This window comes from Schistocerca gregaria, chromosome 1 (assembly GCF_023897955.1).
Source record: "Schistocerca gregaria isolate iqSchGreg1 chromosome 1, iqSchGreg1.2, whole genome shotgun sequence".
Classification (NCBI taxonomy): domain Eukaryota; kingdom Metazoa; phylum Arthropoda; class Insecta; order Orthoptera; family Acrididae; genus Schistocerca; species Schistocerca gregaria.
Window position 1 is genome coordinate 183,500,270 of NC_064920.1, and position 16,682 is coordinate 183,516,951.

The window sequence follows — 16,682 nt, forward strand, 5'->3', positions numbered from 1 at the left end:
CCAGCCAAGTCCGATTTTAGGATGAACTAGTTTCGCATAGGTCAAACTTGTTCATCCTGTTACCAATAGGATAAGACAGTTTAACCTAGGTCAAATTGGTTTATCCTAGTTAGAATTTACATGCTTTAGCATAAACTGGTACGTCCTAGTCTGAACTAATTTTGCCTAGAAGGAACGCATGTCGCTGCCTGTATGAATGGGGAATCTCCGAATCATCTCTGGCTTGCCCCTTGCACCTCTCAACCGCTCTTCAGTCACATTGTTCTTTGTTTTGAATGGTATTTTGCATCGACAATTGGGCTTGTTAAGTTGATGGTTGAGTTTTTATCATAATCCTAATGTAACTATTGTGAGGGGTTTCATCATGGATAATCCTTCGTGTAGTAGGCTAGCCAATCAAAAGATGTGGAGAGAAAAGTTTCTGGAGGAAATTTTGCAGAGTGAAAACAAAAAGTCTTCTCATTATAATGTGTTATCAGCAGACAAATATGCAGATTTGGTTAAACAAGTAGAAGATGTGAAAAAGTTGGAAAAAAGAACATCATTACAAAAAAATAAGACTGAAACAATTTGCTGTTTTGAAAATTGGTGATGTGAAAAACTCATTGCACAGTGTGAAGGCAATATAAAATACTTTGTTCCAGCTGAAGAACTTTATGATGTGTTTGATGCAGCTCACGTAAGTGTGCGTCATGGTGGTAATGATAGGATGTTAGGTGAGACATCAAAAAAATATGCAAATATTACAAAGGAAATGATATGCCAATTTATCAATGTGTGATGTTTGTCAACAAAAGAAGACAAAAAAGAAATAAGGGCTAGTTTCAAAGCCAATTCTTGATTTGGAAATGAATAGCAGATGCCAAGTCGATTTGATTGATTTGCAAACACAACCAGGCGGGACTTTAAAATTCATTCTAGTTTACCAAGACCATCTCACAAAATTTGTTCTCCTTCATGCGTTAACATCAAAGAGGACTGAAGAAGTGGCTTACCATTTGAATGAAATATTCCTAACTGTAGGGGCACCATGCATTCTTCAATCTGGTAATGGCAGAGAATTTGTCAATAATGTTTGGTCAGAACTGAAAATTGTGCATGGAAAACCAAGGCACAGGCAAAGTCAGGGTTTTGTTGAATCTGCCAACCAAGACACTGAAAATATAATAAATTCTTGGTTAAAGGGCAATAATTCAACAAAGTGGTTGGAAGGATTAATGTATGTCCAATTCATGAAAAATCGAGCTTCCCACTCTGGCATAAAACAATTACCTTACAAAGCATTATTCGGAATTGAACCTAGAATAGAACTTTCCACTTCCTCATTGCCTCAAGAAATCATAAATGATATTCAGGATGAAGATGACCTGAAGAAGGCAACTGAAGATGACAGCAACATTGAACAGCACAAAGACAGTGATGATGATAACATTGTGAAAATGGATACAAACGACATTCAAAATGCTAGTAAAATTGCAACAGAAAATTAAAAAAAAAGGAAGGCTAAAAGAATTAAAGCTTCCTCTGACAAATCCCATCCACCAGCTGAAAAGAAGAAAGAAAAAAAAGTTAAAAGAATGAGAGCTACCTCTGACAGATCCCATTCACCAGCTGACATTGGAGACAATGTAACCATACCTATTCCAGATGTAGATAAAGGCAGAGGTGACCTTTGAAACATAATTGAAGTATACTTCGAAAGACCGATGAGGGCCTCTACAAAGTTGGCACCAAACATGGTGCACTTTAAAAACATTATTGCTATATAATTTTATTAAAATTTTCTATAATTTTTTGAAACTAAATATAAAAAAATATTTGTCTTAATTTATTTTTATTTTTTTAGAACTGATTTCAATGTCTACATTCAGAAGTTTTTAGATGTGCGAGATACTAGCCAGGATATTGAAATATCTTTAAGGACTGCAGCAACAAAACATTCTGTTGGATCAGGGCTAGGCTTCGTGAAATGCAGTTGTATGAAAAACTGTACAACAAACAGATGCAACTGTAAGAAAAACAAAGTACTCTGCAATTATAAGTGCCACCAAAGTAAACCTTGCAAAAATAACTACATAAGCACATTGCAAATTGCAGATAACGTGATTTCTGTGGATATAAGTTTATATAGTGATAGATGTGAAATTAATGATTAGTTAATAAATAAGTTCACATTGCACATTGCAAATTGCAGATAACGTGATTTCTGTGGATATAAGTTTATATAGTGATAGATGTGAAATTAATGATTAGTTAATAAATAAGTTCAATGAATCACATTAACTATTTTATTTCTATTCCTTTATTCAATTTACTTTGAACAGCTTATAGAAGATACAAACTACGTGAAATTAGTTCAGACTAGGACATATCAGTTTATCCTAAAGCAGTAAATTCTAACTAGGATAAACTGATTTGACCTATCAGTAACAGGATGAACAACTTTGACCTAGAAGAAACTAGTTCATCCTAAAATCAGGTTTTGCTGGCAACATAAACACATTTATTATTATTTCTGCTATTCCTTACATAGTTCAGTTTTTGGTTTTCTAAGCAATACATAGAAGAATGTATTCACTAGATTGATGACGGATAAGATTTAGGAAAGACGACTGAGTGGGTCACAAGAGATACCAGGCAGTTATAATGAAAGTGCATGTACTCACAGAGTACCTTAATCATAATGTGGCAGTGAAACTTGGCAAGATATTCTACTGCATTAATATGGAACTGATTTATGCTAGAAAAAAATTAATTGCAATTTTGCCCACCAAATCCGGCATTGTACACTGGTTGCATGATGGTATGACATCCATGCTACCTTTTGACATGCCATAGCATAAGTGAACAGTATGGCTCTCATGAAGAGAGACTGTGCACTGTTATTGAAACTATTTCATGTGAACAGCATTAGTTACAGTGCTGCATTGAGAAAGTATTGTCAATACAGGTCCGAGTAGAGGCCAAATGACATTAAATGGTTTAAAGATGATGATCATTACACTTGAAAACATGGTCGAACTTTATGTGGTACCCGGAATAGCAAGGCGTCCTATCCCAGTGGAAGTTAATGACAAGGTTGCTCTTGCTGTGACTGATCACGCAGCACTTGCCGAGGGTAGTGCTAGTGCTCATGCAGTGTCACGAGAAATGGCCATCCTATGGTCAACAGCATGGAAAGTTTTGCAGTCTACATTACACTGGTGTCCATACAAAGTCCACATGGTGAAGTAATGTAAACCTCATCATCTGCAATGACATTGTGAATTGGCTCTTTGGTTTCTGGTATGGATCGATGTTAATGACGTATGGATGGGGAATATTGTACGTAGTGACGAGGCATATTTTACGTTACAGGGTACAGTGAATACGCAGAACTGCCTAATTTGATGTATTCTGAAACAGTATGTTGTGCATGCGGAGCCAATGCTCTCATCATATGTGACTGTATGGTGTGAATGTACAAGCACCTTTATTCTCGTTCTGTTCATTTTGGAAGAGAATACATCCACAGGGCCTGTAAGGTATGCAATAACAATTGGACAATATAGAGACCTCCTCCTACAGCATGCGGTTCCTGCTTTGGAAGATCAAAACTGTGTGGAAACCTCAGTTTTCATGCCAGATGGTTAGTAATAAAATCAACATTATGCCTCTCTCACTTGTTTGACTTTTTTTGCCCATATCCCATTCCTAATCCATTACATATGGAAACATTTATACATTCCTTTCTTGTATTCACAGCGTACACAAAACTAACAAGGTGTAGCACAAATGAGATAAGAGACAAAATTCACAACAAAAATTAAGATCACAAAATAAATTAAGTGAAGGAATTCCGCTACGCTGGAACCAAAACAACTCATTATTGATTAAGTAAGGACATAAAAAGCTGGCTAACAGAGGCAAAGAGGCCAGTACTGGCTAAATAGGTTTGCTAATATCAAATACAGGCCTCAACTTGATGAACAAATTTCTGAGAATATACTTCTGATTTTAGCATTGTACAGAAGTGAATCACTACCTTTGAGAATACTCAAAAAAGAACATCAAGTATCTGGGATGTGATGGAACCAACAATTAAGTGGACTAAAGTGGACTAATAGATAAGAAATGAGACGGTTCTCTGCAAAATCAAGGAGGAAAGGAGCATGTGCAGAACAATGAAAAGAAGAAGGGACATGATGTTATGACTACTGCTAAGAATAACTTCCATAGTACAGGAGGAAGTTGCAGAGAGTAAGACCTGTAGAAGATTGGAATACATCCAACAAGTGGCTGAGGATGTTAGTTGTAAGTGCTACACGGAGAAGAATGGGTGGGCACAGGAGAGTTAAGTCATGGTGGAGTGCATCAAACAAGTCACAAGAATGATGCAGTGGATGATTTCAACCACTTATCACATCCACTTACAGAGAGTTATATGTTAATATTGCTGTTACACTTGTTTTCACAGCATTCTTTATGTTTCATATAATATATTTTATCACATGAGCTAAAAGACGAAAATCAGGAATGTTATTAAGAAGCAAAACTTCAAACTAAATATATTTGAGTAAAACAGCAGATTTTGGCATAAAAGTAAGATCACATGGCAGCACTAACATATCACACACTACCAGAAACTGCAGTACAAATTTTTCTGTCTGTTTTCACTAGTGAATCGGCGAATGTCATAGTCTCTTAATACTGTCATTCAGTGATGCTTTTTCTTCTCACTAATGTCGAATATTGATACAATTTCATGATGTCAAAATTTTAAGAGACACTGATTACTTAATTTCAAATTGTCTAAGAGGAAGAATATCATTCATTAAGACAGGAAAAAAAAGTATACCCGAGAAAAGTAGAATTCATGAATTTCAACAGCTTGCGCTGGTTTAACAAAAACACTAAAAGGAAAACATTGATTCACAATGTTCATAAACAATTTTTTTATGTAAATGGCCTTAAGAACCCTTCTTCTATTTAAGCTTGCCATTTTTTCCCTTTATGTTGTTTTATACATTATGAGTTAAATAAATCGTTAAGGTACAAACATAGCAACTCCCTGTTTCTAAATACGTAGCAGTGCACTGAAAATTATATTAGAAATAAGTAATTCTCTAATAATGAAGACATTTTAATGCACTGTTACGGGGCACATGAAATATTTTTAAAAAAAAAAAAAAAAAAAAAAAAAAAAAAAAAAAAAAAAAAAAAAAACCTCGATTGACTAAACACTGCCTTCATAGAAACAAAGAGATAACAAAAGTACACAGCTCAATTTCTCTGTGCAGTAGTGAATTGAAATAAGAAGTACTGAAATTATGTTACACTCAAAATACTGAAACAACATTTTGGAGATGGTATACAATAGACATGAACACATAATGTCAGTAAGCATTCATTATGCTGAGATCTGACATTATAAGAGCATACTTACTTCTCAGAATACAAAATGCAAATGCAGAAAATTACTGAATCTCATAAACTGGGCACTGTATTTTAACATTTCAATATGCAAACCTCAAGTTTGTTAAGTGGATGTTCACACAGAAGCAACTTATCACCAACACATCAAACTTTCATGGAACCACAATTTATCAGACTTTCAATATAAGAGTAGTAAAAATATGAACATTAAAAGTACTATAATTATTGAAAGTTGTGATATCGTAACAGAAAGCATGCGTGTTATCACTGAAATTGTATTAACCCTCCATAATTCTGTTGGAGTGTACTAAACTTGGGTTATAACACCAGTTTTAATTTTTGTGAGGAAGGAGTATGAAGGACTGTACAATACTCTCAGTGGTTCAGTGCTTTGAGGAACTTTAATAGGGATAATAAAAAATATCAAAATTGTAAAACTTAATGGTGAGAGACACCAATTATGATCTATGGCATTAAGTAGCTGGTTCAAGAACTGCAAAACCATTTTAGAAAGTCTCATACCACGTGGTGCCGAACATGTTACAAAAAACAGTCAGCTATGGAGGAAATTGATGTAAAGTATTAATATGGTGATAAAAAATCCAGTGATCTTGCTCGTGGAATACTGAGGACAACACTAATGCTTATGTTAATAAGAACCAACACAGCCCTATCAACAGACATCTATTATGTCACAACTGTTTCATTCAGTGAATGTAATCACTGCAAAAAGCCTTCATAACATACTATCACAAAATTGTGCCATGAGTCAAGAAGTCTCATCATCATATGTAATGGTGAAAGCACATTCTGGAACATGCCGAGCACACAAACACTCTGCTGAGTGTTGTTTCCTGCATTCACTACTCACTGTGCTTTTGACAAGTGGTTGGCTGGATGTTTGTGAGCTCGTCATTCCAGAGTGTGCCTACAGCATTATGTAAGATGATTAGACTTCCTGAGTCATGATATCAGCACAGATCTGTGATAATTTCTCATGAAGACTATTGGTTGTGTCATCTGATGATGTTTACTGAATAAAACAGGTCATGACGTATATATTTACCTTGACCCTCGTATTGCCAAGGGAGGGGGGACACTTTGTGTCCGTCTTTTGAAAATATTGTTTTACTACAGTCAATTTTTTTATATTTCAAAAATATTGAAAAAATATTTATGTTTTTAATGAATTCTTCTGCCAAATTCCATTTACATTTTAAATGTTTCAGTTAAACTTAACCAGTTTAAGTTTCAGCAGTAGATGCTGTTTTCACCAGTGAAGGTCATATTTAATATTTCCAATGTCTCCAAAAAGTATGCTGAGAGTAAATGTCAATAACAAAAACGAAATTTGCATTTTTTTTATATTTTTGTGGTCAATGTAAATTCATTAATATATATTATTGAAAGTGTGTTGCTATTGATAAGTATGTGTAAAATGGTATTTTCAGGTTCCAGACCCTGATTACACATCAATACCTCTTCAAAAAGCAAGCTATTAATATAATGCAACAACAATTAATAAATTTAGTTTTTCTTAATTTTTTTTTTTTTTTTCAGGATGGGGCACACAGGAACCCTCTCCCCATAATACGCGTTATGAAAAATGCCTTGGTACTGCTAGGATTACCAGAGTTCCAGTGTTCAGTGTTCTTATTAACAAAAAACAGGAATCAGCTATGGAGCACAAAATAAGATTATTTCAACTACAATGCTATAGGAGCAATGTACTAGCTGTGTGTAATACAGCACCAGCATCACCAGCCATTAATTCTGGTTCCAGTCAAAAAGTGGAATGTAAAAATGTAGTGATCTGTCACCAACATCGTTTATCGCTGCCATGGATGACTAATGAACATCAAAAAATCCAATTCAGCTTAGCCCTTGAGAGCTTGCATTGTTTTTTGTAATATCAGTGGTGCGTGGTTGACTCTGTCAATATTTGGCCTTATATGATTGGTATTGAAAAAAAAAATAATAATTTTATTTTGCCAATATTATGAGTAGGAGGAGATTATTGTTTGTCACCCCATCAACAACAAGGTCACTAGATACCCTTTCAAAGGGACCATTCCGGCATTTACCTTAAGCAATTTATAGAAACCACAGAAAACCTAAACCAGGATGGTTGGATGTGGGTTTGAACCTTTGTCCTCCAGAATGCAAGTATATGTGCCAATGCTATGGCAAGTGTAGAGTGCTATTCACCATATAGTAGCAGACAGGCAAAACAAAAAGACTGCCTAACAACATTTTGTTGTGTCTGTCTGGGACTCAACATCTCCACTATAAGGTGAGCAGCAATCTACTCTTTTCAAAATATTGCATTATTCCATTCTGGATTTTCCACTCACACTCATATTTTAGTAATTGACCCTTACTTCTTCTAAACATGTAGCAAAATAATATGAAGGTATCTTAGTCTTTTATTTAACAATGCATTCTTAATACACATACTAATCTTACATCACACCTGGCCTGCATTTGTTTCTCAGTACATGTTGCTCCTACAGCACTTACTGTATTATATTATGATTATTTATTAGATGTGATGATATTACAACAAGTATAGATTGCTACTCAACATACAGTTATCCTCTTCCTCAAACTGATCCACAGTGTTACATGTACACTTTTCACAGAAAATGGGAGAATGCTTCTTACATACAAACATCTTACACTGACCACAACAAATTGTGTTAACAACATTCTTTTTTCTGTCACACATAATGCAGTGACTATTCTTTTTGTCTGAGGGCTCTTCTGGTTCTCTAGGTTTTTCCAGTTTATAAGATGCCAAAAATATTTTAAGATTATCTACAACCATCGGATTGTGGGCAGTTGTGACTGAACGAGCTTTCATAAGTTCTTGAGGCAACTGTTTCAAATGTTGTTTTTTTCCATTTTCTGCATTGGATTGTACCATATTTGGGCACTGATATCAGCAATATTTAGTAAAGTGAACCATACATTCACAGTCCATCTTCTGGTTACTCAAACCACAGACTGTTCAATCACTGCACGTTTGGCTGACTGTGTCAGCCACTCCCTTTGTCATCTTGTAGTCTATGCTAATGTATGGTTTATTGGTTCCCTTATCAATTGTACCTTCACAGTGTGTGGTGCTAAGCAGAACAGCAGCCCCCACACTGACACACACGCACACAACATCAATTTGATACCCCCCTGGTACCCAAACAGTAAAGACCCAATATTCCTAGATTTCAAAATAAGAATTCTGGAGGAATTTTAATTTTATTTTTCTTCAGAATTCCATTGTGTTTCTGCAAAAGTGAGACTGACGATGGACAACTGGTGTATCACATATAAAAAGTAAGACTCTGATTGAATCCATTCACAGTTGCTGCCAGATAATGCACAATATCATATGTGTCCATAATCCAGCTCAACTGGTCCTGTATAGAATGTTTTGACATCACAAATTGCAAAGAATTTGAAGTCATATTTGCTGCTTTGTTCAGTATGTATTTAATGAATGAACATATTCTTCTAAAGGGTATCTCATCTATGGTTACAAACTCTCACAAACTATTGCTGTCCTTATGATTTGTGACAAATTTATCAAATTATTGCTGTATTTATGATTTGTGACAAATTTATCAAACTATTGCTGTCCTTATGATTTGTGACATATTTATCTTTATCAACTTATCATCAGATCTCATATCTCTCAGGAGACATAAGAACCATCTGCATGACAATAAACTCTAAGAATCATCACACCTAAGCTTTTTTAACTCCAAAGTTCTTCAATATTCGTTTTGCTTTAAACCAGTCAAAATAAGGGTGCCAATGGAGCACAAATCTTTTCCAGCAGACCTTTTAGGATCAGGGAGAATTTTTTGAGCACATTTTTGCTGTTTTGCTTATTACACTTTCCTTAGTTTTACCACCTTGAACAACCAAAGACTCACAACTAAAATCATCACCATCATCATCTTCTTCTTTATACCATTGTAATTTCTCTTCAAGAAATATATGTTCACTTCCCTCTAAAGCACCCATTTCCATTTCTGATTCACTGTTGTGATCATTACCTATTATTTGTTCTTCCTCCCCGTCAGACCTTCCAATTATTTCCACTGACAAACCTTGTCTCAAAATGGACTAAAAGCACAAATAAAAATGAAACATAATTGCTAACAAAAGATTTTAACCCAGAAAAATGATGATTTAAATAAAACGGAAGGCTATGTGTTGTGACTGATGATGTGGTGCAGAAAATTGAAGATCATCTTCTGATTACCATTTGATAATTGATCAGCTTAAACCTGATCATGAAACCTTATATGATCAAATAAATTATTGCAAGTTACGTGCACGATAGGAGCCCAAGATGCTTACCGAAGCACGCAAAATGAACAGAGTCAGTCCTGCTCCGAATGTCTTGTCTACGAGGTGCATTCAAGTTCTAAGGCCTCCAATTTTTTTTCTAATTAACTAATCACCTAAAATCGATGAAACTGGCGTTACTTCTCGAAGTAATCGCCCTGCAGACGCATTTTTCACAACGCTGAGCCATGAATCCATGGCAGCGGCGAAGGCTTCTTTAGGAGTCTGTTTCGACCACTGGAAAATCGCTGAGGCAATAGCAGCATGGCTGGTGAATGTGCGGCCACGGAGAGTGTCTTTCATTGTTGGAAAAAGTCAAAAGTCACTAGGAGCCAGGACAGGTGAGTAGGGAGCATGAGGAATCACTTCAAAGTTGTTATCACGAAGAAACTGTAGCGTAATGTTAACTCGATGTGCGGGTGCGTTGTCTTGGTGAAACAGCACACGCGCAGCCCTTCCCGGACGTTTTTGTTGCAGTGCAGGAAGGAATTTGTTCTTCAAAACATTTTCATAGGATGCACCTGTTACCGTAGTGCCCTTTGGAACGCAATGGGTAAGGATTACGCACTCACTGTCCCAGAACATGGACATCATCATTTTTTCAGAACTGGCGGTTACCCGTAATTTTTTTGGTGGCGGTGAGTCTGTGTGCTTCCATTGAGCTGACTGGCACTTTGTTTCTGGATTGAAAAATGGCATCCACGTCTCATCCATTGTCACAACCGACGAAAAGAAAGTCCCATTCATGCTGTCGTTGCAAATCAACATTGCTTGCCAACATGCCACACGGGCAGCCATGTGGTCGTCCGTCAGCATTCGTGGCACCCACCTGGATGACACTTTTCGCATTTTCTGGTCGACATGCAGGATTGTATGCACAGAACCCACAGAAATGCCAACTCTGGAGGCGATCTGTTCAACAGTCATTCAGCTATCTCCCCAAAACAATTCTCTCCACTTTCTCGATCATGTTGTCAGACCGGCTTGTGCGAGTCCGAGGTTGTTTCAGTTTGTTGTCACACGATGTTCTGCCTTCATTAAACTGTCACACCAATGAACACACTTTCGACACATCCATAACTCCATCACCACATGTCTCCTGTCGAAGAATTTCAATTGGTTTCACACCACGCAAATTCAGAAAACGAATGATTGCACGCTGTTCAAGTAAGGAAAATGTTGCTATTTTAAGTATTTAAAACATTTCTTATTCTCGCCGCTGGCGATAAAATTCCATCTGCCATACGGTGCTCCCATCTCTGGGACATATTGACAATGAACGAGGCATCATTTTAAAACAATGCGGATGTTTCTATCTCTTTTCAGTCCAGAGAAGAAGAAAAAATCGGATGCCTTAGAACTTGAATGCACCTCGTATTTTGAGATGGATGGTGAGGCTTTTCTCAACTTTATAGAGACAGGAGATGAGACTTGGGCTTGTCGCCACACTCCAGAGAGCAAACAACAAACAATGCAGTGGCACCATACTCATTCTCATTCAGCCAAAAAATTCAAAACTTAGCAAACAGCGAGGAGAACTGTGGTGTCAGTGTTTTGGGACAGAAAAGTGGTTCTGCTCACAGATTTTTTGGAAAGAGGTGAAACAATAAATGCTGCGAGATATTCTGAGAACATGAAGAAACTTCACAGAGCCATACAAAACAAACTTTGCTGGATGCTGACAGTGGGAGTCTGTCTCTTCATGAAGACATGAGTCCACACACTGCTCAAGCAATGTAAGAGTTGTTGACTTCATTTAGTTGGGGTGTTTCAAGTCACCCCTCTCACAGTCTCTGTCTCGGACATAATGACTATTAAATGTTCACTAAATTGAAGTAACACCTTTGTGGAAAACACTTTTTCAACAACAAGAAGGTGAAAATCAAAGTGAAGAACTGACTGAAATATTTGGTGGGAGACATCTGTGACACAGGAATCAAAAAACTCATTACACAGATGACAAAATGTTTTGAGGTAAGTGGTGATTATGTGGAAAAATAGTGCAAGACCTATACTACAATGCAAGGAAATTTGATTAAAATAAATTCCTTTTTTCTACTTAAAAAAATTCTGATAACATTACTTCCCAGATTAGCCTTGTATGTGAAGCCACCAATAGTAATGGCAATAAATAGAGAAGGAAGACCAGCAAACCTCAAGCCAGATTATTTCCCCCTAATTGTAAGTGCAATTTCTCAACACAATCTGGTCATTAAAGAGGTTGTGAATATGTTTCAGAAGAAATTGTCTTTTACCATCATGTTAGACTGCTTGTACTGGGTCCCAAGTTTCCATCAACAGAAAACTCAGTTATGTTCAATAGTTTCTTCAAATCAGTGTTGTCATATGATAAAGAAACAAGCACCCTAATAAAGAGGGAATTACTGTGATTACAGGTTACAGAGAAGAAGTTCTTAAGGACCAAGACACAGGAAACAAAACTGAACAAATTACAAAATTAAGAGTTGGGAGAGATGACTAGATACCAATAAGGCCAGCTGAAGTAAATCTTGAGAGATAATTTCAAATGGCTCTGCACATAGGATGATTAAAAACCCGTAAGGTGGATTTGCAAAAAGTATATTTGTGCCAACAGCTGTATAATTTTACATCTATTCTCTACTGGGTTCAGCTGTTATAATCATCTTCAAGGAAAAACCAGCAACGTAAAAGAAAAGTCTAGTGAATATGGTTATACAAATGCGTGGTGTCTGATCTTTCGGACAAAGAAGTTACACCATGAGTATTCTGCCGCTGTGATACATATTATGTTAGCTGAAGGTGGATGAGAGAGCAAGGAAAGGAAAGGGGAGAAACTCATGTCAGCTGCATTGGGATTTTAATGTGGGTGGCAATAAGTGAAAATGTGTGCCAGACTGGGATTTGAACATGGGATCTCCTGTTTACTATGCAATTGTGTTAACCAGTGTGCCACTCATACACAGTGTTTCTCACAAACGTGGGGACTATCTCAATACGCCCCTTGACCGACCCACATCCCAATCTAGTGCAACCAGTCCAAAGTCCCCATCCACGTCCTCCCTGCTTGCTACTTTGAGATTCCCGTAGGAGGTAGAAAGTGAGTAAGCGTTCACAGTGAAGGTGGTGGGCTCAGACATTTCTGAAAGAACGGATACCACACACTCATATAATTGAATCGCCTCAATGGGCTGATGCACAATCAAGTTCGACATCCTGTGAGAATCTCAAAATAGTGAGCATGGTGGACATGGATGGGGACTGTGGATAGGTGGTGCAAGGTGGGAATGTGTGTTGGCCGAGCTGCATACCATAAATAGTCTCCACAAAATGGAATAAACACTGTGCCATATGGTGCACTGGTTAGTGCAACTGCCTAGTAAACAGGAGATTCCAAGTCCAGCACACAATTTCACTCAATACCACTGAATCCACATAAAAATCCTGATGCAGCCAACATCATGAATTACTTTCCTTTCCTTTTCTTTCCTTTCTTTCTTATCCACCTTTAGTTAACTTAATAAAATATGATGTTTTTGTTCCTTACAGTTGTCTCCTTGAATATGATTGTAACAATTGAAACCAGTAGATAATAAACATAAAACTGTACAGATGATGGCACAAATATGCTTTTTCCAAATTATTTAACAGCTGTAGAAAATCATCTATACAAAGCTGTATTAGCATTAGATGGACATTACAAATACGAACACTGCAGTGAGAGGAGGAACAATGGATGAAGTGAGGAATACTGGACAATGTGAGGCACAATGGGATTTTAATGATAATGATTAAGATGATGATGTAAATCTTGTTCAAATTTAATTCTCCAAAAATTTTCAAATTTTGATATTCAAATAGTTTGCAGTCCTGGTGAGTCAATATCAGAGGTACAATCTCACATAATTTAAGAAGTGAAAGCTGTAAACAAACTTCTTGTAAAAATCTTATACCTCAAGAAAAACCAAGAAAATGAAATTCAAAATCAATAAAAAAAGATAGGTTGACTAGTAGCTAACTCCCAGTTGTATCATTCAAAGTGGATATGATATACAAAATAATACTTAAAGGAGGAGCTTGCTTTAAGAACCAAGAACTTCACACTCAGATGATGGGAAGAAGTACACAATACAAGGGCAAGGACCCATTCAAAATGCAAGTTAAGAAGGACTCTTAAGATGCATAAAAAGAAAAAAGAGGGAGAACTGAAGATGATGTCACTGCAAAGACAAAGGTTACAAGTAATCAAGTCCTGGATGACCATCAGGGAATTAAAACTAGCACAAAGGGAAGCGAAAGAAAATAAAATAACATATGTAACAAAATATGTTATCACTTTCCTTCCAGAGCAGTTTTGGGCAATTACATTCACATTCACACTGACACGCCAAAGGAACTGGTATAGGCATGCATATTCAAATACAGATCGCAGAATACAGCAATGTGGTTGACAATGCCTATATAAGACAATATGTGTCTGGTGCTGTTGTTACATTGGTTATTGCTGCTGCAATGGCAGGTTATCAAGATTTAAGTGAGTCTGAAGGTGGTTTTATAGTCAGTGCATGAGTGATGGGACACAGCATCTCAGAGGTAATGATGAAGTAGGGATTTTCCCATACAACCGTTTCATAAATGTACTGTGCATACCAGAAAGCCAGTAAAACATCAAATCTCTGACACTGATGTGGCCTGGAAAAAGATCCTGCAAGAATGGGACTGACAACAGCTGAAGAGAATCATTTAACATGAAAGAAATACAAGTGTTCTGCAAATTGCTGCAGGATTTCAATGCTGGGCCATCAACAAGTGTCAGCTTGTGAACCATTCAATGAAACATCATTGATATGGGCTTTCGAAGCTGAAGACCCACTCTTGTACTCTTGATGACTGTATGACACAAAGCTTTATGCCTTGCCTGTGCCCATCAACACAGACATTGGGCTGTTGATAACTGGAAACATGTTTCCTGGTTGGATGGGTCTTGTTTCAAACTGTGCTGAGTGGATGGGCGTGAACAGGTCTGGAAACAACTTCCTGAATTCATGGACCATGTATGTTAGCAGGGGCTGTTCAAGCTGGTGGAGGGTCTGTAATGGTGTGGGGCATGTGCAGTTGGAGTAATATGGAACTCCTGATACATCTAGATGTGAATCTGACAGGTGACACATACATAACCATCCTGTCTGATCACCTGCATCTATTCATGCCCAATGTGCCTTCTGACGGACTTGGCCAATTCCATCAGGACTGTGACACCCCACACGTCCAGAGTTGCCAAGAGCAGTGGCCAGCAGAAGCGTTTAAATTCAGAAGAGTATTCCTGGAGCCAAACTCCCCAGACATGAACACTATTGAGAATATCTGGGATGCCTTGCAACATGCTGTTCAGAAGAAATCTCCACCTCCTTGTACTCTAATGGATTCATGGACAGCCCTGCAGGATTCATGGTGCCAGCTTCCTGCACCACTACTTCAGACATTAGTCAAGTCCATGTCAAGTTGCGTTGCCGCATTTCTGCATGCTTGCGGGGGCCCTGCACGATATTAGGCACATGTACCAGTTTCTTTCGGACTTCAGTGTAGTCATGGTGTCAGTCATTTTGGCTGAAGCAGGTTCCTGATTTTGGCATAATTGTAATTCAGTATAACCACCAACAACTTCAACTACGTGTGAGGAAAGAGTTGTCTCTTTGAAAGCTACATTTCTTCCATGACACCTAGTTGAAGTTGGTAGCAGTGTATGTTGCAGCTATGCTGCACTGAAAGCTAACAGGGTTTCAAAAGTGTGTGTTGAAGCTCTCTCAAGCCCAAAGACAAATTTGATGGGGCTCTCTTCACTGTTTGTCCAGTGTTGGCTTCTTCATTTCTGCGTAACTAGTGCAACATATATACATTTGTACCTAATTACAGCTGTCAAGGCTTGGTAGCCCTTATAATTTATACCCCACAAACTTCACTAAGTTACCAAATTAACTGCTGTTACTAGACATGTGTCGCCTCAACTGGTCCCTCCTTTTAGTCAAGTTCTACTACAAATTTCTTTTCCTTCTGATTCAATAGTTCTTCTTCATTCAGTCATACTACCCATCTATTCTTCAGCATTCTTCTGCAGCAGTACATTTCAAAAGCTTCTATTCTCATCTTGTCTAAAATGTTTATTGTTCATGTTCCATGTCTACACAAGTCTGCACTCCAGACATACATCCCCAGACATTTGAATTAATATTCAATGTTAACAAATTTCTGCTTCTGAATTACTTTCATTGTTAATTACTAGTTTGTATTTTAAATGCTCTCTATCTCAGATATTGTCAGTCATTTTACTGCCCAAATGTCTAATCTCATCTGCTTCTTTAAATTTTTCCATGGTTTCCATTATTACTTTCTCAGTGTATAGACTAAATAACATTGATGATAGGATACAAACCTTTCTTACTCCTTTCCAGTTCCTACCTCCATTTCATGTCCTTCAGCTTTTATAATTGCTCTCTGGGATTGGTACAAATATAACCAATTCACTCTGTGTATTTTATCCTTGTTACCTTGAATTTCAAAAAGTGTATTCCAGTCAACAATGTCAAAGCATTCTTTAAACCTCCAAATGCAATCAATGTAGTTTAGTCTCTCTTTGGTTTGTTTTCTACAGTAAGTGGAGGATCAGTACTACTCTGTATGTTCCTATTCGAGATATGTGTCTGGCATATATGATGACATGGAATGTTCAACGCATGTAATTCTGCAACAGTGTAGAAGATGCCATTGTAGCCATACTGGACAAGAGGACCAACTGCAGTCAACTTCCTTCTTGTTTGTTTGATCATCCCATGCTTGGATGGCCAGACTGTCGACTCCAATTACTTGATCAGAGCTTTGTTGCCTACTGCAGAATCATGGCAGATGAATGTGAGAGTGAAAGTGAAGCTTGATTTGAA

General features: G+C 37.2%; 1 protein-coding gene across 7 annotated transcripts in view; it reads right to left on the reverse strand.

Annotated features, from left to right (window-relative positions):
- LOC126336369 (calcium-activated potassium channel slowpoke) overlaps positions 1–16,682 on the reverse strand; it is a 1,528,406-nt gene that overhangs the window by 544,045 nt on the left and 967,679 nt on the right. The gene's annotated exons all lie outside the window — the stretch shown is intronic.